Below are 26,119 nucleotides of genomic sequence, written 5' to 3'. Positions count from 1 at the left end.
ACACGTGGTTTTACTTGCACATAAACAAGCAGCTGGACTTTTCTGGTGAATCCTTTTGTACAGCTAATAACCATACCCTAATGTACCAGCTTTATAAATCTGGATTTACAAATGTTGAGTTCATATGCTGAGCTTGTTTAATGTGACCTACACCATATTTGAAAACGCCTGTTGTACCAATGCCTTAAATTCTTTCTATCAAATATTCTGTTGCAGTTATGTTTAAGTACTTAAAAAACCCAAATATACAAAATAAGTCACATCATGGATATAGAGTTCCCATAATGCTACTCTCACTTTTTTTTTTACCTGAGATTGCTTGGTGTAGTGGTTAGAGAACTGACCTCATCCTGAACTTAGAAAACCTGAGTCTAAGTCTTGTGTCTGATAGATTCTGGTTGTATAATTCTGAGCAAACCACTTAAAAATCTTAATGCTCCAGGAAACTATAAGTTGTAGAGAAAGTGCCAATCTGCATTGGTGGAAAGAATTTCCTCACTAGGAACACCCTGTATTAATAAAATCTGAGATCTAATTTTAAAAATTTCACATCCACTAGTTACATAGGTGTCTGAGTATCTGTCTCTCTCTTTTATACATGCATACACGTGTGTATGTGCAAATACCATATATATGCATACATATATGTACATATACATACTTACAAAGAAAAGAGAAGATAATATTCTACACTTCTTTTCAGTGACTACAACAAAGCAGAGAATCATGTAGATGCTACCTTAGAGAGATATCATGTTTTCCATTTTGTGGGGAAATTAAGTAGGAGTTATTTATTCTCTAATCTTAAAGTTATGTCAAACTTGTAAATGCATAAAATCTCAAAGGAAGCATAGCAAAGACTGTGAAAGAATAGACTGTAGAATTTTTTCTAAAGAACTTCATAACAACTAAATTCCTTGAATCCCATATGTAATAGCTAATAGTAATGGGGCTTATTAACAAATCAGCAATCTTGAGTCTATTTTCTTGGTCTCGTGTAAGTATAATTACCTGAGTAGCCAGTATGACTTATTCATATTTAAGGATTCATAGGCAACTGTGGAGAAGGGAGCGAGCATTACATACTCTGCATTTGCTTTTTCTCCATCACATCATGGTATATTCTTCTGGTCACAAAGTGTCGGATGAAAATCAACAGCAAAAAATGCACTACTTATTTCAGTGGGACTGAGAAAAATTAAAAATCTTATGTAGTAAAAACAATATGTGTGAGCCACCTGTTTACTATGTAATGAAATGGATTGGTGTGGAAATGACAGCTGCTGCAGAACCCACAACACTTCAAATACTATATATCACTTTGCCAAGTGGACTTAAAATTTGTGTATCATTTATTTTATTACCATGGAATGTGTTGGTAGATATTAATATGTAATAGCAACTGTAATGGAGATCCCTAGCCGCTAAGCGTCAGTATTCTTACAGGGTGTTGTGGGTTGTTGTTGTTTTTAATTCTATATACACTATTTGTTGACTCCATCCACAGATCCTCTTGAATAGGGTCAATGGGGAGAAATGAATCAGTGGTGAAATACCATACACTCTAAAACAAAGAGTAGGCACTAAATCAGTGTAAACCATGAAAGGGGGTTCCTAGAAACAGAGGTGTTGCTCTCAGTGGAAAACCACCTGATCAAATCAGACATTTTGCAAGATTAAATAAGGCTTGAGCTACACTAAGCCGTGTAATCTGTTTTTACCGATATAAATGCCAAAACTGAATTGCCACTCTAAAGTCTGCCAAGTTTCTTTGTATTGTATGTCAGTCTGCTGTTTTCCTTGATGGTGCCATCAATAAACATGTCTGGGGATCAACTGCTTGTGATCAGATATAGAGCTTTCATTGTTTCAAGTAGAGCTGTTGCTGAACAAGTTGTGAATTCCAGTGAGGTCTTTTTGGGGTCTGAAGGTGAAAGGGAACAAGGGGAAAGCCCACTCTGTTTATGAAGGTTTAAGTTAGCGGCAGAACAGCACAATTTCCTAGTTATTCTGTGATTTGGAAATCAGTTCCAGAATGTCCCAGTATTCAACAAAACTCATTCAATAATTCAGAAGATATGCAGAGTTGCCAAAAGAAATTATTTTCATTCTCACTATGGGTCATGCCATAGGAATTTTTGTTTTCTCCATATTAAAGAGAACACAATATTACAGTGTAATCTTCTCATGTAACTGAGCCATTATGGCATATAATATATCCAAAATTTGCTTCTCTCTTCTTAAATTTCCGGAGATATATATAGGTTGCAGTGTGAATTTAGTCTGTTGATGGTGACTTGTACTTAAAATAATCTGTTCCTCTTTGGACTAACTCCCATTTCAGTGAGAGAAGTATTATCCTGCTCAATTTCAGTCTTCAATCAATCAATAGGCAGATATTTATCACAAGCATCCAGTATATGCAGAGCGCTAGAGAATGAAAGGCAAAGACTGAGACACAGAGACAGTGTCAGAGAGATGGAGAAACAAGAGTCCAAAAGGAGAGAAATAAAACACAGTATTTACCTTCAAGGACCTTACAATCTAGTTGGAAATATAAAATATTCACACATGAACACTTGCATCAAAAGGCAGTAAATTATGAAAGCCCAATGAGTGATATAGAGAATACATAGTAGAGAGATGAGAGGAACAAGAGAACACTTTATTTTGCTCAAGAACTAGCAGTATAATCTTAGGTAAATCACTTAACTTTTCTAGGTCTTAGTGGTTTCATCTGTTAAAAACAAAACAAAAAATACCTACAATATTAGGGGACTGTACTAGGAGAACTTTGAGATCTCTTTTATCTCTACATTGCATAATCTAGAAAAGGTTTCATATAGATGATAGAACACTGAAATATAAGTTCTGAAGGAACAGCTGGGTGTTTTTTCTTACATGGAAAGGCAATCTCATGGTGGACCCTTACAGAGAGGAAAACTGATATGAGCAAATGTGTGGAGAAAGGAAATAATAAGATGTATTGGGAGAAAGTGCTGAAACACAAGTTTGGTGACCATGGATATGCCACTTTATCTCTCTTAGTTTTAATTTCCTCATGTGTAACACAGGATTGTTGTAAGATTAATACTTTAAAGGTCTTTAAAAACCTTAAAGTGATATATGAATGTTAATGATGAGGATGAGGATGAGGATGATGATGCACCCCCACTTGCACTGACAAGTTAGGATCCCCAGAGAAGAGTGGATTAATATGAGTAACCCAGAGGGACTAGGTTTCTACTGTGTGTGTGTGTTCATCCTTCGTTGCCAAAGAAGACCATGCCATCAGAGAAATAACGACATGACTTGCACTTGACTTTGTTTTGAGTGAGGGAGGGTTGTGCAGGTCACCAGCCTCACTTCTCCTCCAGAGCCATCTGAATCCAGTGACCAGATATGCATCAGGATGACTGGAGATGACCCAGGATGATGCAATTGGGCTTAAGTAACTTGCCCAGGGTCACACAACTACTGAGTGTCAAGTGTCTGAGGTGAGATTTGAACTGAGGTCCTCCTGACTCTTGCACTGGTGCTCTATGCACTGCCTAGCTGCCCCTAGGTTTCTACTACTGTCACTGATAAGTCCCCACCAGTGTTCTTCCCTCTAAAAATCAGCCAGTATATTTACTTAGCTTTTGGCAAAGGAATTTACTACGTGGTATATTATGAACAGTTGGTTAAAAAAAAATCCCCCCAAATTCTGGTACAATCTCCCACAAATACACATGAGCCCATGGGAAAAGTGGACTCACACTCATAGTTATCACACAACCCCTTCCACCTTATAACCTAGGAAAACTTTCTTCAGTCCATCATCAGCCATTGTATTCGATGCAAGGACTGATGCTGCTTAAAGCTGCCTCTCTCCTTGAGTGACTGTCTTTCCAAGTCCATTTGCTTTCAATGTGTCATTCTGTCATGGGCCATATGTATTGTCTCTTTCTGGTCCAACATTTCTGATCCCAGCTGGACGGCAATGCTACTGGCCCACTATCCCGGACAGGCATTGGGAAAAGGGGGTTGATGAAGCTAGAGAGAAATTTCTTTCCCAAGAGTCATTCTGTCTCTAGACTCTGACTCCAACTCTTGAACCTTCAATTGCTGAACTTGAAGTTTTATATATCTGGACCTGCCCACTGCTTGACTGCCTGCCTAGTAGTGTCTGATTCTTTTTGACAGTTACAAAAATGTTTCCTTGGTATTTTTATTTTTCTATTTTTTAATTTTTATTTTCAGAGGAAATTAGGGTGAAGGGTAGGGTGGACTTGGTATATGTGCTAAAGCCTCACACCATAGATTTGTTCTCAATGAAAGAGTCACTTTTGGTGGCCTTTTCTTTGTGGGCCTGGTAGCTAATAACAACTTTTGGTGACAGTCCCAGCCTCACCTTGTAAAGATATCCAATAAAGGTGACAGCTAGCTGGTTATCAGCCTCACTGGTCCGGATGTCTATCTTGTTCCCCTTGGTGGGAATGTTGAGTGCTTTCATACAATGACCAAAGCCTTATAAAGCTTACTCATGAAGAACTTAATCATACATTGTGGTGGAATTGTAGGAAAAATCCTTAACATCTAGCTTACATTTTGTGATTACAGTCTATTAATTGACTGATTCAATTGAAGTGTATGGACCTTCTGTGATTACATTAATTTCCTTATATTACTATTGTCAGTGCAAACAGACACTTACAACAAGCTCAGGGAAATACATAGGATATGCTCTCCCACAAAGCTATCCTCCCTGGATGGGAACCTTACCCATAGAACATATAGGAGAAAAAGTGCCATTGTTTACTATTATACACTGGTTAATGGTATCATCTACAAGTATGTAATTACTCTACAGCATGGTAGCCACCCTGGATATACTATGCCCACACTGGGAATGTTGTACTAACACAGAATTCTTGGGCTCTAATGACCACTAATGAATAGTCATATGATTTGAGACAATTGATATACTTTCTTTGGCCTCAACTTCTTCATCTATAAAATGAAGAATTTTGAATAAGTGATTTCTAAATTCTGTAAACTCTTCCTTTATCCTGGAACTCTAGGAATAGGAATGGAATGGAAAAGACAGATACATGAGATGTTACAAAGAAAGAATTAATTGGGTTTGGTTCACTCACCAGTAAATCCTGTAAGCTTTTAAATCATCTCTAATCTCTGTCCCTATTTTAGTTCATTCATTCATTTATTTATTCATCAAATATTTATTAAGCACCTACCAAATTCAAGGCCCCATGTTAGGTACTGGGAATACAGAGATGAAAGTGAAGTCAAACCTTGACCTCAAGGAATTTAAATTCTACTGGGTCATATAATATGAACATAGATAAGTAAATATAAAGTAATTTGGAGAAAGAGAGATAGCACTATCAGCTGTGGAAAGGTTAAGTGACTTACCCCGAGATGCCCACAGGGTCTAGTAAGTACCTGAGGCAGGATTTTAATTCATATATTCCTGACTCTAAGGTGATGCCCTCTACTCTCTAAAAACTTACTCTTCAACTCCTTATAATGTAATTTCTATTCCCAGAACTCTACTGAAACTACCCTACACAGCTTTTCTTACACAGGTTCAGAGATGTAAGGGACCTTACTTATTACCTCTATAAAGTAACTGATGACCCTCCTATTGCCAAATCCAGTAGACATTTCTCAGTCTTAATTCTCTTTTACTTTTATGCAACATTTAACACTATTTATCATCTTTTCCTTCTGGATACTTTCTCTTCTTGTTTCTAAGATACAATATTCATTCGTTCTTCTAATCTTGTTAGTATATTCCTCTTTTCTTTCACTGGTCCTTATTTGTCATTCTAACCCCTTAACATTGGTATTCTAAACAATCTGTCTTTGACTTGTTTCTCTCTATATTCTCTCCCTTGACAATTTTATTTACTTCCAAAGTTTCAATTGCTGCCTCTATGTGGATGACTCCTAAATTTTTATCTCCAGTTTCTACTTCTTTCCTAAGCTCCTAACCTGTATCTCCAAATCCCTAATAAGACACAAGAACTGGCTTTGAGAAATTCTAACTGAACATAAGAAAACCATTAATAGCTAGCATTTATATAGCATTTACTATGCATTGGGCACTATGCTAAAGCACTTTTTCATTATCATCTGATTCTCACAAAATTCCTAGGAGGTAGGTGCTACTATTATGCCCATTTTACAGGTAAGGAAATTGAGGCAAACAGCATTTAAATGATTTGCCCAGGGTCACACAGCTAAGGAGTATATGAGGCCACATTTGCATTCAAGTCTTCCTAACTCCAGACTCAGAGCTCTATCCACTATGTCAAATAGTTGTTTGAGCTTAGAATTTTTCTCCAAAGACAAATGACTGACCTTAAATCTCCCCCAAGATATCCAAAATCTGCTCTTGTTTCTGACTTCACTGTTTCTATGACACAATTCTATAGAAACACTGTCTCTATGACAACAATGAAACTATAATTCACCCAGTCTTCCATGTTTACAATCTGGGTGGTCTCTTTCACTTTTCCCCCTCCTTTTAAGTCCCTCCTCTTAGCTCTCCCATCCAATCAGTCATCAATGGTTTTGTTGATTATGACTCTGGAAAAGAAAAATCTTTCGTTGTCTTCCCTTCCTCTCTATTACCACAACCACTACAATCCTAAAACAGGACCTTATTACTACCTACCTGGACAACTTCAATGATATCCTAACATTTTATATCTCTGCTCTCTCCCTACCTCTGCATTCCTCTTGAGATGTAAACACAACAATCCACTGCTACATAACCTTCAATGTCTCCTATCACCTATCAAATCAAATCCAAACTCCATTGCCTGACATTCAAAGCCATCCACAACTTCATGGAACCTCATATTTCTAGCTTTGTCATGCTATTACTCTCAACATAGCCCACTTTCCACTCAAATCAGACTAATAAGCCATGGCTGCCTTGCTTCTCCCTCATGTCCTCACTCATACTGTTGCTTATGCCTTCCAAGCTCTCTATCTCCATCTCTTGACATTCTACTCTTCTTGTAGCATTCAGCTCAAATGACCCTACATCCATGAGAATATCTCAGATTCCCCACTTCCAGTTGATAAGGATCCTTTGCCTTGGGACCTCATACATTGCTTTTTTTGGAATCTTAGGTCTATATTTAACATTCATTATTTTGTATTACAGTTACTTGTGTATTATCATATCCTTCAATTAGATTCCAAACTTTATGATTTACCTTGTCTTATCTAATCTCTGTGTGGTACATATGGCAACTCCTCTAAAGTGGATGCCCCACAATAGCTACCCTAAGTTTTCTTTGGGGCTGCATTTACCAGGAACCATAGCTCATAATTCCTCACCATAGTTTGTACTTTTTCTCTTAGGTCAAAGGACACACAGTTCAAGGATAAGACATTTAATGAAACAGTAGACTAAGAAAAGCAACAGTATAATGTTCCCCACACCCTCTAAATGTGAGGGATATGCTAACAAATGCATCCACCATCAGTGAGAACAGTGGACCCACACTGGGATCATGCATGAGGGACACAAAGACAAGGAATATATAGCATCACAGTACATGTGTAGAAGGTCAAATACACAAGATATGGATGGGATACAGTGTTAGGGCAATTCAGGTCCTTGATATTGCCACCTGCCTCCAACAGTGCAGGACCAGTGGGATTACCCATAATCTTCTGAAGCCATCTCATGCTGCTGTCAGTGAACTTGTTCCCTGCTAAGTATAGCATCTTCACTGGACCTGTTGTTCTACTGGTCTCCTATGGTCTTACGGTGACTCCTACTGCCTACTGAGCAGTGTTTTCTGCAGGATATTGCTCCTTGGTGCAAACTTTTATGCTTCAACTCTTCAGGATCACCTGCAGGCAATCTTAGCTCCAATCTGAAAGGACAAACGTAACGGGAAGAAAATTTCCTCCTAATAAAGTCAGGCCAACAGCTCTTTGATCTTAACTGCTACACTCAACAACAAAGACAAAGTTAGGCAAAGTGCCCTCGGGCTAATAATTTTTTCCTTCTATATTTAGGATGGAGATTATAGTCCTCTGTCTCATATAGCTATATGATTTAGGGTTAGAAATTCTCAATATCCTCTCTGGATTAACACACAGATGTACTTGAGCCAGAACAAAAGGTAAGGTAATGAGGGAAGATCATTGAGCTCTAGTCCACAGTACTGCTTTTGTTATACATTATTGTCAGTAGCAGAAGCTATTTGTTTTGGTGTAGTATTTTAGCCTGTGAGAAATCCTACTTGTCTCCCTAAATTTTTATCTCCAGCAATTAGCATAGTTATCCATACACAGTTGGTACTTAATAAATGTTTAATTGAATTCCTTACCTGGCTCCCTAGAAATGTGAATTCCTCCAATAGAAATTGCTAAAAAGGAAAAAGCATTTTTTACAACTTGTTCAGTTGGGTGTAATAACTATTCAGCTATGGTCACTGCACTGTATTAGAAGTTTTATTTTCTTAAGTTTAGGTAAAATAGAATACCTTATATATGGTGGATATTGGAGAAAGTGGTTGTAAAATCAACTCCTTGGGAAAAAAAACAGAGGTAAAAGAATATGTCAAGTGGTCTCAAAAAAAAAAAAAAAAAAGCATGATGTCCTGCTTCACTCCCATCCTGTGCTTAATTCAGCTCTTGCTGTCTAATAGTACACAGATCATTAGACATTAACTTTAACAGCACAGCCCCATTGAACATATGTGCTGTCTGCATGGGAGGTCTGAGGGCTAGAGCTAGAGCATACAACAAGGAATGTGTGAAGAGCAGTGATCACTTTGGAAACATTTGACTGCACGTTAATCTCCACTAAAAAACTTTCTTTGTGGTGCACATGACTCATCACCATCCAGCTCCCCCTTCCCCATCAATGATTTTTGTTTTAAGCTAATTAGATTTTAAATATACCTCAGGTTATTAGCTAAAATAAGTCCAGATAGAATTATTCAGTGATTTGGAGGAGGCAAAGGTGCCAAGAAGGTCACACTACCAAGTCACTGAATCCTCCTAGCCCAGGGCAATTTTATTTGAATTTGTTATAGAAACTCTTTGCAGTCAAGCTTGGAGAAAGGCACAAGAAAAAGCTACTCTTCAAAATATAATCATGTTAGTTGCAAATGACTTGTCCCTTGACAAAGTTATGGTTCTAGCCCACAGAATTCCTTTTAGAGTGCTCATATCTTTTCAATCGTCACAAGCATCCCTTTCATTCATTCTCATTGTCACAGTGTATCTCTGATAAAATTTCAGTAAAATCTTTCAATCTCATCTGTAAAAGACTTTCAGTTTCTAGAGAAACTGGCAAATGACAAAGGCCTTGTGATGTACTAAATCTGAGGTTAAATATTTTGCAAGGAATTTTTCATTTAAAGTATGAGGCAGCGTTCTTAGAACCAGATGAGACTTTAGAAGGCATCTGATCAACTACCCTCATTTTACAGATGAGAAAACTGAGGCCCAAGGCCACTCAGAGAATCAATGAGAGGATAAAATTTGAACCTTAGCCCTCTGACTCTGAATTCGGCGTTCTTCTCACTCAATCACTCTGACTCTTTAATGATAAGCATTTCCGCCATATTCCAACTTTGTGAGACTCATCCTCTAGGACTATACCCACACTCAGCCTGAATCCTAAAGAGCCTCACACCAATAGTACAATGCAGCCACCTCTGAGATGAGGGGCACAAAGCCAGCTGGCATTCAGCATGGCACAAAACAGAGGAGAGAAAGAAAAGCTTAGCCAAGAATCATGAAGGGATAATGATCTAGTTTTATGAAAGGTATTTTAATTGTCTGTGGAAAATAGGCATTGTCTTGTTTTTGGGTAAAAGCCTAGTAGTAATTTAATAGCAGCCTTAAGGTCAATAAAGGTTTTCCATATTGGTGATCCAAGTCTTCATTTTCATTGAAAATTTACCTAGAGGAAGTGGTCTTAAGCTGTCATATAAAGAATTAAGGTAAAATTATATATATTTGTAATGAGTTTTGTTTTTATTGCCTTCTCAAAGGATGACTAGAGGGACAATAGAAAGGAGAAGATTTGGCATGGAAAATAGAATAATATTGAATTTTAGAAAGTATAAGGTGAAATACAAGAAGGTTTCTGATGGTAAGGATTGCTAAATTTTGAAAAGAAGATTATACCACCCACTATCAAATACAGGACAGTAAGTATTTAGTTGGGGCAGGGAATGAGTGGGAGCATGAATTGTGCCAGAAACTAGTAGGACACTGAAGTGAGGAGTCCTGAACAACTTCAGGAAAACAAGAGGGCACTGACAAGAAGAAAGCAAAGAAGGAGTGAAGTGATACCAAAAATAAACGTTTCCTGTTTCACAATTTTGCCTAGAGCCAACCCTAAGTTTAGCTGACTGAGAAAGCAACCAAGTTATGAGTCTAACCTCAGGTTTAGCACCCCAATCTACCTTGTGTCTGGCATAGACATGGCATATTCAGCTGATCTAATATTCTGCAGGATACTGACACAATTAGAAAATGAAAGAAAACTATCATTAATTCTGAATTGCTTTTAATGACAAAAAAATAGGACCATCAAGGCTTAATGTTACTGATACATGGTGGAGAGAACAATGCTCACATTTCTCTTGAGCCAGAAAACCTGTGGAACTATACATCAATTCAGTGACTGATTGTTTAAGCAATTAATGTTGTTTTAAATTGTAATGGCAGAGATACCTTCTATTATAATCAACTACTGTATATTGTGCCTTGTTTAGTACAACTATGTTTTTACACAATGATAATGTACAGAACTTTAACTAGGATGAGGCAATTTGCTTCAGGGTACCAACATACAGGCGCATGCTTTCTGCTAGCATGCAGTCCTAACTATTCTTGAACCTCTTAGTACTCCACCTGGCTTTATTCCAAAGTCCCTCTAAATCCTTACCACAATTTTCTTTACTCTCCCACCTGACCACTTGGCCACTAATCACAAAGACCCTTCCACCATATTCTCTTCTAGAAATCACCTTTCCTATCACGAGGAGTAGTTTTTAGTTTTCAGAGAATTTACTTGAAAATACACATTTTTAAAAAATGTTTAACCAGTTGCAAATGCCATTAATAAACTAAGTTTTGCATTGAAAACCTAGGAGATGCAGAGAAGAGGAAAGCAGGAAGACCAAAAAGAAGCGCAGACAAACAGGATAGTTTTGAAAGCTATAAGTTCTGTAAAATAGAAATCCATTTCACATATAATCCTCTTCCTCTGTTATACTATGCATGTGGTGATATCCATTTTACTTATTTATGTTCAGAACAAAAATCATTTGAAAAAAATCAGAAGTTATTGCTATCATCACCTCCTATTTACATACCATTTGCCAAAAAGATGCATTTCAATGTATTAAAGTTCAATTAAAATGAAAGCTGCAACAGGGCTATGATTTTAAATATGGGACTTTAATTAGACAGTATCTCAGAGACAGTAGGAATCTACATAAGCCTTGGCTGGAAAGGATCAAGGAAATGCACATTAGATTTACAGGGTAGGGAAAGAGAGCTAATACCATTGTCTTTTTCATGATGCAGTATTTTAAATAGTCTTGGCCATGTGGTTTCTGAATAGCACACAGCATCGCTGCAAAACTAGGCAAGCTAGAAGACAATAATCTCTGGTTTTTGGGAACTTGCCAAGTGAAAAAGAAGAGGGTCCCTGAGTCAGCTACCTATCCCATGTCTAGCAGTCACTGAAAATCTTTCATCCATCTTCCTTTCAACTAGGACTTTCTTTGAAGTGCTATGCTTACAAATCATATGTACTCCAAGTGAAAAGGAGTATTATTTTTCCAGAATCCATGACTTCATTTAATACCCATCAAATAAGTCAGTCCTTTTCTAATCAACACTCAAGCAACTATTTTGAAGGTTTGGGGAGTCTTCCATTATGTTGGATTTTGAAAGGGCACGCCATTGCCTGGTGCTCATATTGGTCATTTGAATGCCATCCATTCTCATTCCATCTGGACAGTCTGGGATCTGCACTAAATCTTCTTCCTAGAAGGTTCACCTCACCACACCTGACGTTACTTGTAAATATCTCTTTCCATTAATTCATTTAAATTCAATGCAACAAACATTTGTTAAGAAACTATTACTTGTAAGACAGACAAAAACAAAACAAGCCCTACATGCCTTAAAAGAGGTTAAATTCAGGGGTGGGGGTGGAGAGTGAGAGAAGTTGAAGGCTGAACTATATGTACATACATATATATAATAAAAGGTAAGAAAGTGATGAGAGCAAAGGAGCAATCTAGACAACTTTTTTAGAGAGAAAAAAAACTTTCAGCCACAGAATAGGGAGAAGGAAGGCTCCAAGGATGGGCTAACATGAGCTGATCCTTGAAGGAAAATTATAATCTTGAAAAGTGGGGGAAAGAGAGGGTACAAATGTGGGACATGAAATATTGAGTTTAGGGAACAGTTTACCACAATAATATGAACTAAGATGGAAAGCTGGGTTGGAAGACCTTAGAAGGTAGATTAAGGTACAAGTGTCAAACACAGGCCCTTTGGGCAGATAATGTTTATACGTAGTTTCCTAAGTCAGTATGTTACCCACAGGGACCCCCTCCCCCATTTCTTTTGTAGTTTGGAAATGCCATAGTGATGACTGAATCAATTAAGGGAGGTGCAAAAGGATTACCTTGCTGCTGTGAAGGTTCAGTTGAAGTTACGTAAAGTAAATTTGTAGATCCAGTCATTGGGGTTTCATGCATTTCTCCAACCATGTTTAACAGCCCAGAAGTAGGAGCAAAAGCAGCAGATACTGCATGAAAACAAGGCAGAGGTGTGGCAGGACAAGATCAGAGTTAATAAGGAGGCAAGGGATTTGAGAGAAGAGGAAAGTGAAGAGTTGAATTGGTTCACCCAGGGGTCACCAAGTATAGCCAGTTCAGCGAAACAACTGAGGGCTGACAGGACTGGAGGCCACAGGGAGGATGAAAGATAGAATTAGAAGTTGCAAGACAAAGGAAGAAGCAAAATGAAATTCCCAAACTTCAGAGTAAATGAATATGAAAGTGTAATACTTGTGGATAGTGACAAGTGTATGTATACAAGTGTATACCATCTCCGTGTATAACTGAGGTATACAGGATGAGTAGAGTGAAGTGAGCAAAACCAGAGGAACACTGTACACAGTAACAACCACACTATGCAACGATCACCTATGACTGACTTAGCTTATCTCAGCAATACATAGATCCAAGACAATTCCAAAAGACTTGTGGTGGAAAATTCTATCCACATCCAGAGAAGGAATGGATGGAGTCTGAATGCGGATCAAAGTCAGCTTTTTTCACTTTCTTTACTTTTTCATTTTTTTTCTTTTATTCTGTTTCCTCTTTTACAACATAACTAATATGGAAATATGTTTTACATGACTGCACATATATAACCTATATCAAATTGCTTACCTGTCTTAGAGAGGAGGGAGAGGAGGAAGGGAAAAAATTGGAACTTAAAATTTTATTTTGAAAAATGAATATCAAAAATTATTTTTACATGGGATTGGAAAAAATAAAGTACCATTTTTAAAAAGTAGGTCATGATAAATGAGTAAGTTATGGAACTAGGAAATGAGGATGTTTGACAGAGGTATCAGTATGTATGCTGAAGTACCCTAGCATGATGGCAGGATTTGGAAAGGAGGGGAAAAGGCTGTGAGCCAGGCACTGAATTCAGTAAGGAAGAAAGGAGAGCAGTCAGAAGATAACAGCTACCAGAAACTTGATTAGATGATAAATATAGACTGAATGACTATAATACGAAGAGTGGTTACTGAACAATAGTGGCATAGGGAGAATCTGGACTCTATGACTCTATGAGTTATGAGTGGAAATGCAAGCAATATTGAAAATGAAAGCTATATCATCAGGAGGAAGTGAGATTTAATGAGTACAAGAAGATGGAAGGACTAAGAAAAGAAAAATTTAAGATGAAGCCAAGATTGTTACCTAAGAAGCAAGCATTCCAGAGAGCACAGTGGAAGGGGTCGGTAGTTTTAGAATGGGACTTGGTAGAGAAGGGAGGATAGTTTGAAGGAGATGGGAACACAGGGTCTGAGACACAATACTCCAGATAAGTCTAGACTAGGTCTAACTAAGACAATGTACAGTGAGACTATAACCTCTATATGTCTAATATTGAATCAGTTCTTTTGACTGCCATGTCCTACTGTTAACTTATACTGAGCTTGAAGTCTATGAAAATCAATCATCAAAAATTTATTAAACACCTATTGTATGCCAAGGACTGTGAGTGGGAATACAAAAGACCCAAGTGAAACACACCTTGCCTGCAAAGAGCTTACAATCTAACTGATGGAGACATGTATTTCTATAAGTATACACAAACTGGATAAAAGATCATTTGAGGGAAGGCAGCAGGAACCAGAAAGATCAGGAGAGGCTTTATGTATAAAGTGCTCCTTGAATTGAGCCTTAAAGGACAGTGGAGATTGGAGAGAACAAAGGTAAAGGAGAGAGATCATTTCAGGCATGAAGGACAGACAGTGAAAAAGCATAGAAATAGGAAATGGAGTACTGTATATGAGGAACACTAAGATGCGTGGTTTGGCTAGTGGGAAGGAGCCAACTGAGTAAATCAATTAAATCACTAAAACCTACTTAAAGTAAGTGATCATATGTCCTGATACCTTACTGAGGTGAGGACAAATATCAATAAATCAATCACAGATTGTAGACTTAATCAATCATAGTCTTTAGTCTAAGTTTTAAAAAAAGACCTTGAATTAGAGTGATATTGCACAGTAATACTGTCCAGATTGTCTGAGGAAACTTGGTCACACTCTAGGTTTTTCTACAATATATCAAGCTAGTTTAGAACTAAGATTATTTTAAAAATTGGAGTATGCTGCATTCTAATAAAATCCTTGAAAAGGATTGGGGAGGAGGGGAAAGAGAAGCCTCAGCCTAAGTCTCCTCCTTTCCCTGACCCACTTTATCACATCCAAGCATCCATAGACAAGTTGACAGCAGTGTCTACATTGGGAGCCAAGGTCAGAATGGAATGGATTCACAGATCCACAAGTAGTGCAGCAAAAAGCTACACCATGCCTAAGGGGGCAGAAGAAGAGGAGATGACTTTCAGCATCCAGAAGCTATGGGTCACCCCTTTGCTTCGTAAGTTCTCCAAGCTTGAAGCTACTTCACACGCCTACAACTCTGTACGCAACTATGAGAGAACGTCACAGTTTCGTTTGCTTGTTGGTTTTTTGAGGGAAATGGTTTGAATAATCCGTCATTACTATAATATCTTAGCAAATACTTGTTTCCAAAAGGTACTTAAGTCTGAATGAATGATAGCCACTGATATTCCTGAAGCAGGAGAGGAAATACACAATAAGGGCTTGTGAGCTACAATACTAAAAAGAGAATTCCCTATCCCCTAAGAGATATCCTTAGAACCCTGAGGGGAAAATGTAGCTGTGTTCTGGGAATCTGACTCATCAGTGTGAGTGGGACTTAGGAGAGTCACATCAGAGCATGTGTTACATGAATACTAAGACTGTAAGATCAGATTGGAGCCAGATCGTGAAAGACTTTAAATGCCCAACAGAGGAATTTGTATTTGATTTTAGATGTAATATAGGGATCAACTGGAGTTTATTGAATAGAAAGTGACGTGGTCAGATCTGCACCTTAGGAAAATCATTTTGGTAGCTGTTATGGGCATGGACTGAGGTGGGGAGAAACTTGAGACTGGGAGAAGAGAGGAGACTATTACAAAACTCTAGGCAAAAGATAATTGCTACTGTTGTTGTTCAGTCATGTCTAACTCATTGTGACCCCATTTAGGGTTTTCTTGGCAAAGATACTGGAGTGGTTTGCCATTTCCTTCTCCAGCTCATTTTATAGATGAGGAAACTGAGGCAAACAGGGTTAAGTGACTTGCTCAGGGTCACACAATTAGTGTCTGAAGTCAGATTTGAACTCAGGTCTTCCTTTCAAGACACACTCTGTCCACTGTGCCACTTCGTTGCCCGCCAAAATATTTAGGGCCTGAACTAATATGATGGCTGTACAAGTGGAGAAGAGACGAATGCTGTGGCAGTAGAAACATCTAGATTTCACAACGGATTATGTATGAGGACTGAATGAAAGTAAGAAGTCGATGGCTACATCAAGATTATAAACCTGGGGAAATGGAAAGGAAATAAGTATTTACTTAGTACTGACACCGTGCCTGGAACTCTGCTTAAGCTCTTCACTAACATTATTTCATTTGACCCCCACAAGAACCCTGGTTGTAGGGAGGTAGGTACTGTTATTAACCTGATTTTACAATTGAGGAAACTGAGGCAAGCAGTGTTAAGTGACTTGCCCAAGGTCACACAGTAAGTATCTGAGGCCAGATTTGAACTCATGTGTTCTTGACTCCAGGCCAAGCTTTCAATACAGCGCACCATTCAGGTGCCTCATGGTAGTCCCCTCAACCAAAAGTGGAAGGTTTGGAAGACGGAAGGGTTTGTGAGGAAAACATCATCAGTTCTGTTCTGGATGTTTTGATTCCTGCAGGGCATCCATCCAATCTGAAATGTCCACAGGCAATGGTGATGTCAGGGGAAAGACTAAGTCTGGATTTTTATGAGATCATCAGTATAAAGATGATAAACAAATTATGAGAGTTGATAAAGTCACTGATAACGAAGTGAGAAATGGAAAGAGTCTCCAGAACAGAGACTTGTATATCCAGTTAGAGGGTGTAATATGGACTATGAGCCAGCATTCAAACCTATCAGAGAAGAACTGGGAGAAGAGAGAGTATCCAGGAACAGAGAATGGTCCAAATACATTGTCATCCATTATCCAGTGACACAGATGTCCATCATCCAGTACTGACCACCTTTGGGTCAGTCAACATACATGTATTAAGTGTCTACTACATGCCAGGCATTGTGCTAAATACTGGTGATACAAAGAAAGGCAAAAACAAAACAAAACCAATAAAAGAAAAAAAAACAGTTTCCGCTTACATTTATAGCTTACAGTTTAACAAGGAAACAATACACAAAGGACTATGTATGAAAACAATATATACAGAATAAGTTGGAAATAATCACCAGAGTGGAGTCGCTAGAATTAAGAGGAATCCAGAACGACCTTCTAGAAAGAATTTTAGGTAGGACTTGAAGGAACACAGGGAAGCCAAGAGGAAGGGCATTCCAGACAGAGTTTAGCCAGCGAAAATGCCCAAAGTTGAGAGATGGAAATGTCCTGTGTGAAGGAAAGTAAGAAGGCTAATGTCTCTGGATCACATAGTTGGTGGAGAGATATAAGGTGTGAGAAAACTGGAAAGGTGGGGAGGGAAGGCGGTTTATGAAGAACTTTGAAGGATAATTAGAGGATTCTATATTTGATTCTGAAAGTGATAGAGAGCCAGTGGAGTTTAATGTGTGGAAAGGAGTGACATAGTCAGACTTGGTCTTTAGGAAGATCACTTTGACAGTGGAATAGAAGACAGACTACAGTGTGGAGAGACTTGAGGGAAGTAGACCAACCAGCAGGATATTGCAATAGGCCCGGCATGAGGTGATAGAGACCTGCAACAGGATGGTGATAATCTTAGAGGGGAAAAGAGGGGCATATTTGAAAGATGTTACAAAGATAAAATTGGCAAGACTAGAAACAGTTTGTATATGGGAAGGAAAGGAAAGGGAGGGAGAAGTTGGGTGACTGGGAAGATGGTGATGCCCTCAACAGTAATAAAGAAGTGCAAGGGTTTGCAAGGAATATAATGATTTCAAAGAGTTTTTGCACAAACAAACCCAATGCAACCAAGATTAGGAGGGAAGTAGAAAACTAAAAAAGAATTTTTACAACTAGTCTCTGTGATAAAGGCCTCATTTCTAAAATACAGAGAGAACTGAGTCAAAATTACAAGAATACAAGCCATTTCTCAATTGATAAATGGTCAAAGGATATTAACAGACAGTTTTTAGAGGAAGAAATTAAAGTTATCTATAATCATACGAAAAAAATGCTCAAAATCACTATTGTTTAGAGAGATGCAAATCAAAACAACTCTGAGGTACCACATCACATCTATCAGATTGGCTAACATGACAAAACAGGAAGATGATAAATGCTGGAGAAGATATGGAAGAGTTGGAACACTAATTCATTGTTGGTGGAGCTGTGGGCTGATCCAACCATTCTGGAGAGCAATTGGAACTATGTCCAAAGGGCTATAAAAATGCGCACACCCTCTGACCCAGCAATATAGCTTCTAGGGCTATATCCCAAAGAGATCATAAAAATGGGAAAAGGACTCATGTGTACAAAAATATTTATACTAAGTCTTTTTGTGACAACCAAGAATTGGAAATCAAGGGGATACCCATCAATTGGGGATGGTACATGAATGTGATGGAATACTATTGTACTATAAGAAATGACAAACAGGTAGACTTCAGAAAAACTTGGAAAGACTTATATGAACTGAAGCTGAGTGAAGTGAGCAGAGTCAGGAAAAGATTATACATAGTAATAGCCACAGTGCGTAAGGACTTTTTTTTTTTTTTGATAGACTTAGCCCTTTACCACAATGTAAGGACCTAAAACATTTCCAAAGGACTCAAAACTCAAAATGCCATCCACATCCAGAGAAAGAACTATGGAGTCAGAATACAGAATGAAATGACTATTTTCTCCTTTGTTATGTTTTGTTTTGTTTTTCTCATGGTTTCTCTCATTCATTTTAATTTTTCTGTGCAACATGACTAATGTGAAAATGCGTTTAATAGGAATGCATGTGTAGAACCCATATAAGATTGTATGTCCTCTTGGGGAGGAAGGGGGTAAGAAAGGGGAGGAAACTTGGAATTTATGGAAGTCATTGTTAGAAACAAATAAATTAATAAATTTGGGGGGGAGAAAATAATGATTTCAGTTTTGGACTTATTGAGTTTAAGGTGTCTATAGGACATCTAGATGTTCAATAGGTAGATGAAGATGTAAGAATGGAGGTCACCAGAGACCTTAGTGCTAGATCTTTAGATCTGAGAACCATTAGCATAGCAATAATAACTGAATCTAAGAGAGCTGATGAGTAAAAGGGTACAGAGGGAAAAGAGAAGATGGTTCAGACAGGAGCCCTGTAGGACACCCACATTTAGTGGCGATGACCTAGCAGAGATCTAGCAAAGGAGACTAAGAAGTAGCGAGGTAAGTGAACTAGTAGAGAACATTGGCATGAAAATCTAGACAGAAGAAAGTATCAAAAAGTGGGTGATTAACAATATCAAAGACTATAAAAAGGTCAAGGAGAATGAGGGATTGATAAGAGGACGTTGGATTGGGCAGTTAAGATATTGGTAACTTTGGAGAGAGTAGTTTCAGTAGAATGATGAGATCAGAAGCCAAACTACAGAGAGTTACGAAGAGGGTGAGAGGCAAGGAAGTGAAAGCCCTCTCGTGCAGGCAAGCTCCTCAAGAAGTTTGGCCACAAAAGGAAGGAGAGATATAGAATGATAGCTGGCAGGGACAGAGGATTAAATGGGGGACTTTTTTGTTTTTTGAGGACGAAGGAGACACGGGAAAAAGGAAGCAGCCAGCAGATAGGAAGAGACTGAAGTTATCTAAGAGATTGGTAATGAAAGAGGAGGAATTCTGCTGAAGAAAAAAAGATGAAATGGGATCACGTGTATGGAGAGGGGTTCTTCTTGGCAAGGAGAATAAGGAATGAAGAATGTCTCATTTCATGTGAGGCAAGGATAAAGAGGAGATAGCGGCAGAAGATACGTGAGTGATGCAAGATGAAGGGGAGGCAACAAGCAAGAACTCTCAGAGAACAGCCTTAATTTGTTCAGTAAAATATGAGGCAAGGACTTGATCTTATGAGGACATACAAATTCTGGCTAACTCTTAGCTAGCTAAATAGTTGGAACTCTCCTGTTACTCTACGAACTCCATTCCCAATCCTAAATTCACTCCTTTTTCTGTCTTTTAGGCAATCAACTATATTGATATTAATTAACTAATGCTATCAGAAAATTCCCAGGTAGAGGTTGTCTTGCTAAGCAGACCTTTAAGTTTGTGTTCAAACCTGTTCTAAATGCTACTTTCAATACCATCTCCTCTAAATATAAGATGGTTCTCACCTGGCAGAATTCATTATCAAAGAGTATCATTGGTAGAATTCTAGAATAGTGATAATCATGTGCCACTTTTAATGAGGATACCCCATTATGATCATAAACTTCACTTTATATTACTGATACTTTCTTATCGGAGGCATCCTTCCTTCCTCAAAGGAACTGCCCATTCTAGGAAGGACCTGCCCATCCTAACAATAGCAAATGTCCTAGGTTTCTTGAAAAAGATCATGGCTGAGTCATAAATACCAAATCAGAAAATAAGCTAAGAAAGTCAATGTCTGATTCCATTACCTTTGAAACAAAAAGAACGAAGGTCTTGTATCCAAAATATAAAGGGAATTAACACAAATATATAATTATGAACCTTTCAAGCCTTTCCTCAACGGATTAGTAGTTAAAGGACATGATCAAACAATTTTAAAAGAAGCATTTAATACTAGTAAACATATCTCCAAATCATTTATAATAATAAAATTCAAATTAAAACTGTTTTCTCCTCACAACAAAAAAACATTGGCAAAGATGAGAAAAGGTGAAAATAGTCAATGCCAAAGTCATTTTGCAAAGACAGGCACATGAGTACACTGGTTATAGACCAACAACTGGTTCACCTATTCTCAAAAAGCAGTTTGTAATTATGCTACACACAAAAAAAGAGGTGGAGGGGTGAAAAATATAAATATCTTTACCCTTTGAGCCAGAGATCCCACTGTTAGGTATATACCCCAAGAAGGTCAGTGACAGAAAGAAAGGTCCCATATGCACATTTTGTGACAGTAAAAAAAAACCCAACTAGAAATATAAATACCCCATTTCTAACATATTCTTTTATCAGAAAAACATCATGGTATGGTAGAAAATATCATCCAGACCTCAGTATAAGTCTGGCTCTGCACCCCTGTGTGACTTTAGTCAAGTCCCATAACTTATCTGATCTTCTGCTTCATCATCTACAAAATGAAGGGCACTGAACTAGGTGACCCCTAATGCTCTTTCCACATCTAAATCTATTAAACTATAAATGTGGTCGTTGAATAGGGAATGACTAAATAATTTGTTTTATATAAATATAATGCAATATTGTGGCAGGTAGGTGGCTCAATGGATAGAGCGTTATAACTGGAGTCAGGAAGATATAAATTCCATGGTCTTCTACTAGCTATGTGTATGTTCATCCTTTGTTGCTGAAGAAGACCATGCCATCAGAGAAATAATGACATGATTTGCACTTGACTTTTGTTTTTGAGTGAGGGAGGCTGTGCAGGTCACCAGCCTCACTTCTCCTCCAGAGCCATCTGAATCCAGTGACCAGATATTCATCAGGATGACTGGAGATGACCCAGGATGACGCAATTGGGGTTAAGTGACTTGCCCAAGGTCACATAGCTAGTGAGTGTCAAGTGTCTGAGTCAGGTCCTCTTGACTCCTGCACTGGTGCTCTATCCACTGCACCACCTAGCTGCCCCTTCTACTAGCTATATGACCCTGGGCAAGGCATTTAACCTCTTTGCCTCACTTTCCTCATCTGTAAAGTCGGGATAATAACTGCCTCTACCTCACAGGGTTGTTGTGAGGCTCAAATGAGATACAAATTGTGAGGTGCTTAACACAATGCCTGGTACATAATAAGCACTGTATAAATGTTAGCTATTATAACTACTAAGTCATAAGAAGCAATTAATATGAGTATAAAGTAATATACGAAGTAATTAATAGAATTTAGAGAAACCTAGGAAGACTTGTATAAATGGATATAAACAAATATATGAACAAACTAAGCAGAACCAGAAAAACAATACAATTACTACAATGATATAAACAGAAGGAGTAACAACAAACCAAAAACTCTAACAGGCATTTTATCATTATAATGATCAAAGAGCAGATGAGAAAATGTACCTCATTCTCTTCAACCACAGAAATGGACTTTCGATATTATTCGTACTGTCAAATATTTTCAATGTATGCACTGGTACTGAAGAACATAAAAAACTTTGTTATAATGGAAGAGTCACTGAGGAGGGATAGGTAGGTAGATAGAGACACAGATAGACAGATAGATAGATATAGAGATAGATGACAGATAGATAGATAGATATAGATGATAGATAGATGATAGAAAGATATACAGAGATACATAGATAGATAAGATATAGACATATCTATACACACATATTGAAGAATGTGGTGTTTTAAAAGGGCATCAATTTTTTAAAAAAAGAAAAGAAAAATGGCCAAGGACAAAATGGTAGCATTAGGCAGCGGTAATTGATCAGCTTTATGGGGTTCTCCTTCAGCAGCACAAACCAAGCAAACCATTCATTTTTCTAATCACCTTTCATGTTTCTCATCTCCATCAAGGTTAACCCCTGGAATAACCCTTAGTAGTGTGGAAGGAATTCTCCATGATATGTTGGTGTTACAGCTCAAATTCCATGACCTTTGGCATAAGCACACCCCTGAGCTTAGGGAACATCTCAGAAACTGTTGTTAAGATAACAATTCTTGCTAACCTTGTCAACAACTCAGAGTTGTCATTGCCCAAATCCTTCATTGTTTTCTATGTTTAAGACCACAAGCAGCTCACAGTAAGGCCTGGCATACAAGACTTTCCCTGGAGACATACAACATAGAAGAACAAAGGAAAATCTACCTAGGAACATCAGAACCCCTGGAGTCACACTGTTCTGCCATGCAGATATCTCACTTAGCTCTTTCTCTCCTTCTCCCAATGGATAATCAGCTTTCTCAACCACAGTGGAGTGGGCCAGCCTGGGAACACAGCCCACAGGTTCTGGCTTTCCCTGCTTTTATCTGCTGCCTGCAGGCAAGCTCACAGTAGGAGAGAGACTAGTGCCCTCATTAGGACAGCTGCTGCCTTCCTGCCCCCACAGCTCAACTGCCTTGCCTCCCCAAGTGTGATAACACCTTTTAATATTGACATTGGGAAGGAGAAAACGATTTCTTCTCACAACTTAGTTCCACCGTTAGAGACGGAAGATTGGGCAAACTGAACCATGGGGCCAACCCACTATGGTAATTCTTAAGTTGTCTGCAATCTGCCACCACAAATCTCACCTGAGTCTACTTCGTTTTGTCTATGAAGCCTTCAGTTGCCAGATACTGTAAGGCTGGCAGTAAGTTACTGTTTTTAACAAAAGCTGATCTCCTGTCTTTAAAAGTTGTTTGCCTGAAAAATCTTCCTATATTCCCCTATAATTATGATGGTGCAGCCAGAGAGATTTTTGTTTTCATAACAACTACTATTTATGAGTGTCTATTTTTGTTTTATATGAAAGGAGGACTGAAAATTAAACACATAATAACACTTTTTCATATTCACATTTATAAATGGTCTAGCTTTGGACTAATGGGCTAGCTTTGGAAATGGGGACATGCATCTCTGGGTTCATTTTTTAATTATACTAAAAATATTCAAGACCTTTTACTTATGAATGCTTGCATCAGGTGATGATACAGGTATCATGTCAATGATTAAGCTCTTTGGATTAGCAGTGCTAATAATAATTAGTACACAGATGTTACAATGAGTAGCCTCTTCTTATTCTAGTTATGCTTATTTTTATGTAATGCACAGAATTTGGGCCATGTTCAAGTAAACAAAATGACATCTATATTTTTTCAACCCAAGTAATTTCTGGCTCAACACCTCCAAACTGAAAATCTCCCCTCTGTGTCGGGATCTCCCTTTTAAATCAATAACAGCTCTGAGTGTGGAGCGTGGAAGAACACTAAAACACTGTACTTGTCAAAGTACAACAGTGGTAGGCACTACACAAACAAGCTAACCAACACAAAGGAACATAAGTACACACCAAGCAATCCTATGACGATCAAACTTGCAAATGGCATAAAAAAGCCCCCATGAGGATAGCCTACCCTGATTTTTTTTATCCCAAACTGCCTTAAGTCTATTTATTTCTTTAAAGCATCATGACATCTACAACATTTATGGAGCACCAGCTATGGAAAACAGCAAATTTTCAGGGTAAATAAATGAAGAAGTTTGTTTTTAGAGTTCTTCCTTTCTTACATTTCTTTCCTCCTCTAATTCAGTCAAAGGTTGGGTACCCGACCTTGTTGTGATTAGTCAGTTGTTTTCCATCTTGTCCAACTCTTCACTGTTCCATTTGGAGTTTTCTTGGCAAAAGTATCGGAGAAGTTTGCCATTTCCTTCTCCAGCTCATTTTACAGATGAGGAAACTGAGGCACATAGGATTAAATGACTTGTCCAGCTAGTACACGTATGAGATCAAATTTGAACTCAGGTCTTCCTGACTCCAGGCCCGGCACTCTGCCCACTGCACCACCACCTAGCTGTGCTTGGTATCCCACCTATTGCACCCTAACTAGTTAGTAATCTCCCGCTGAAATAGCCATTCAGTTCTGCCCTCCTGGGCAGTGTAACATGTACCAGAATTGTCTGTTCCCTCTCCCCACAAAAATTCCCATTTCCTCAGCATATGACTTAATGCATTATTCTTTTCCCAGGGTATCTGCATTTTATCAGAGGACTCTTGGCGAGTACAAATGCCTTAAACCAAAAGAACAACTCTCTAATGTGAAATTTCAGTAGTTCTGCAGACTAGTGAGGATTATATTTTTGGACAAGTAAGTTATCTCAGGGCAACCATTTAATTTGTGGTACGGTAAATAGAGCCCTGGGTCTGAAGTCAGGAAGACCTGAGGTCAAATCTGATCTCAGACACTCTCTGTGTAACCCTGGGCAACTCACTTGGACCTCTGTTTCCTCAGTTTCCTCAACTATAAAATGGAGATGATAAAAAAAATGGAGATTGTGTTGGTTAGCTTGTTTGTGTAGTGCCTACATAGCAGGGTTGTTGTGAGAACTGAATGAGATAATAACTGTAAAGTGCTTAGTACAGTGGCTGGCACACAGTAAAAGCCACTTAAATGGTAATTATTATTAATTATAGTAATAAATATATTATCTCATTTTATACTTACAACTTATAAGATAATTTAAGTATGATTATACATATATATGCATACATACATAATTTACATATGGATCTTATGTGTTCTTATACACGTATATCTACATGAGGAAACTGAGGCTGTAAGTGGTGTGTCTGAGACTCAAATCTAGTCTTCTGATTTGAAGAGCAGTACCTTTTTCATAGAAGTATACTGCCTCTCAATCATAGCACATATCTGAACAGAGCTCTGGACTTGGACTGAGGAAGGCCTGAGTTCAAATCCTACCTAAAACTCTTCCTAGCTATGAGATCCTGAGCAAGTCCTTTAACCTTTCTAAGCCTCAGTTTCCTTACCTGTAAAATTGAAAACACCGTAATAGCACCAATCTCACAAATTGTGGTGAGGATCAAATGAGATAAAATATGTTAGGCAGTTTGCAAACCTTAAAATGTTCTATGAATATTATTATTTTTAATTACATATAAGTCTTACCTTAGTATATAAACACAACTGCTATAGGTAGTGTGGCTATGGCCTAAGGAAAACTAGCCCATGAAATCATTATCCTTTTGAGCAAGAAAAACTGTATTTTGTCTACATCACCCTCATCCTGTTCACATTCTGCTTTACTTATCTTTTAAGTCACTGCTGTCCCCAAAAAATATTTACTAGAAAAAAGGTAGAACCAGGTGCAGGCATTAATTACTAATTGCAATGATCTACCCAGAATAGCCACAAATTCTTAGTTCCAATTCCCATAGGCTTTTTTATCACCCATTCATTTTGTTAACAGGGTCAAAAAATATATTTTGTTTTGGAAATATGTCACTATTCCTTACTTTTAAAATAATAAACGTAGAGTCTTTCCTGTGGAGAAATTATTTTAAAATAAAAACTTTCATCCATTTTCTTCAGTTTTAAAATGATCTTTTTAACCAGCTTTAAAATACTCTTTACAATACAGCCATGATACTTTGCATTACC

At 38.0% G+C, this 26,119-nt stretch overlaps 1 long non-coding RNA gene across 1 annotated transcript; it reads right to left on the bottom strand.

The window, feature by feature from the left end:
• Positions 1-7,396: 7,396 nt before the first annotated feature.
• On the bottom strand, positions 7,397-22,787 carry LOC140505782 (uncharacterized). Its single transcript, XR_011967662.1, has 3 exons — positions 22,687-22,787; positions 8,361-8,399; positions 7,397-7,901 (listed from the first exon to the last, which is right to left on the bottom strand). It is a non-coding gene; the product is annotated as an uncharacterized lncRNA (long non-coding RNA).
• Between the last annotated feature and the right edge of the window lie 3,332 nt (positions 22,788-26,119).

Source organism: Notamacropus eugenii, chromosome 5 (assembly GCF_028372415.1).
Source record: "Notamacropus eugenii isolate mMacEug1 chromosome 5, mMacEug1.pri_v2, whole genome shotgun sequence".
Classification (NCBI taxonomy): domain Eukaryota; kingdom Metazoa; phylum Chordata; class Mammalia; order Diprotodontia; family Macropodidae; genus Notamacropus; species Notamacropus eugenii.
Note: the sequence above shows the minus strand (reverse complement) of the source record. Positions and strands in the feature narration are given on the sequence as shown.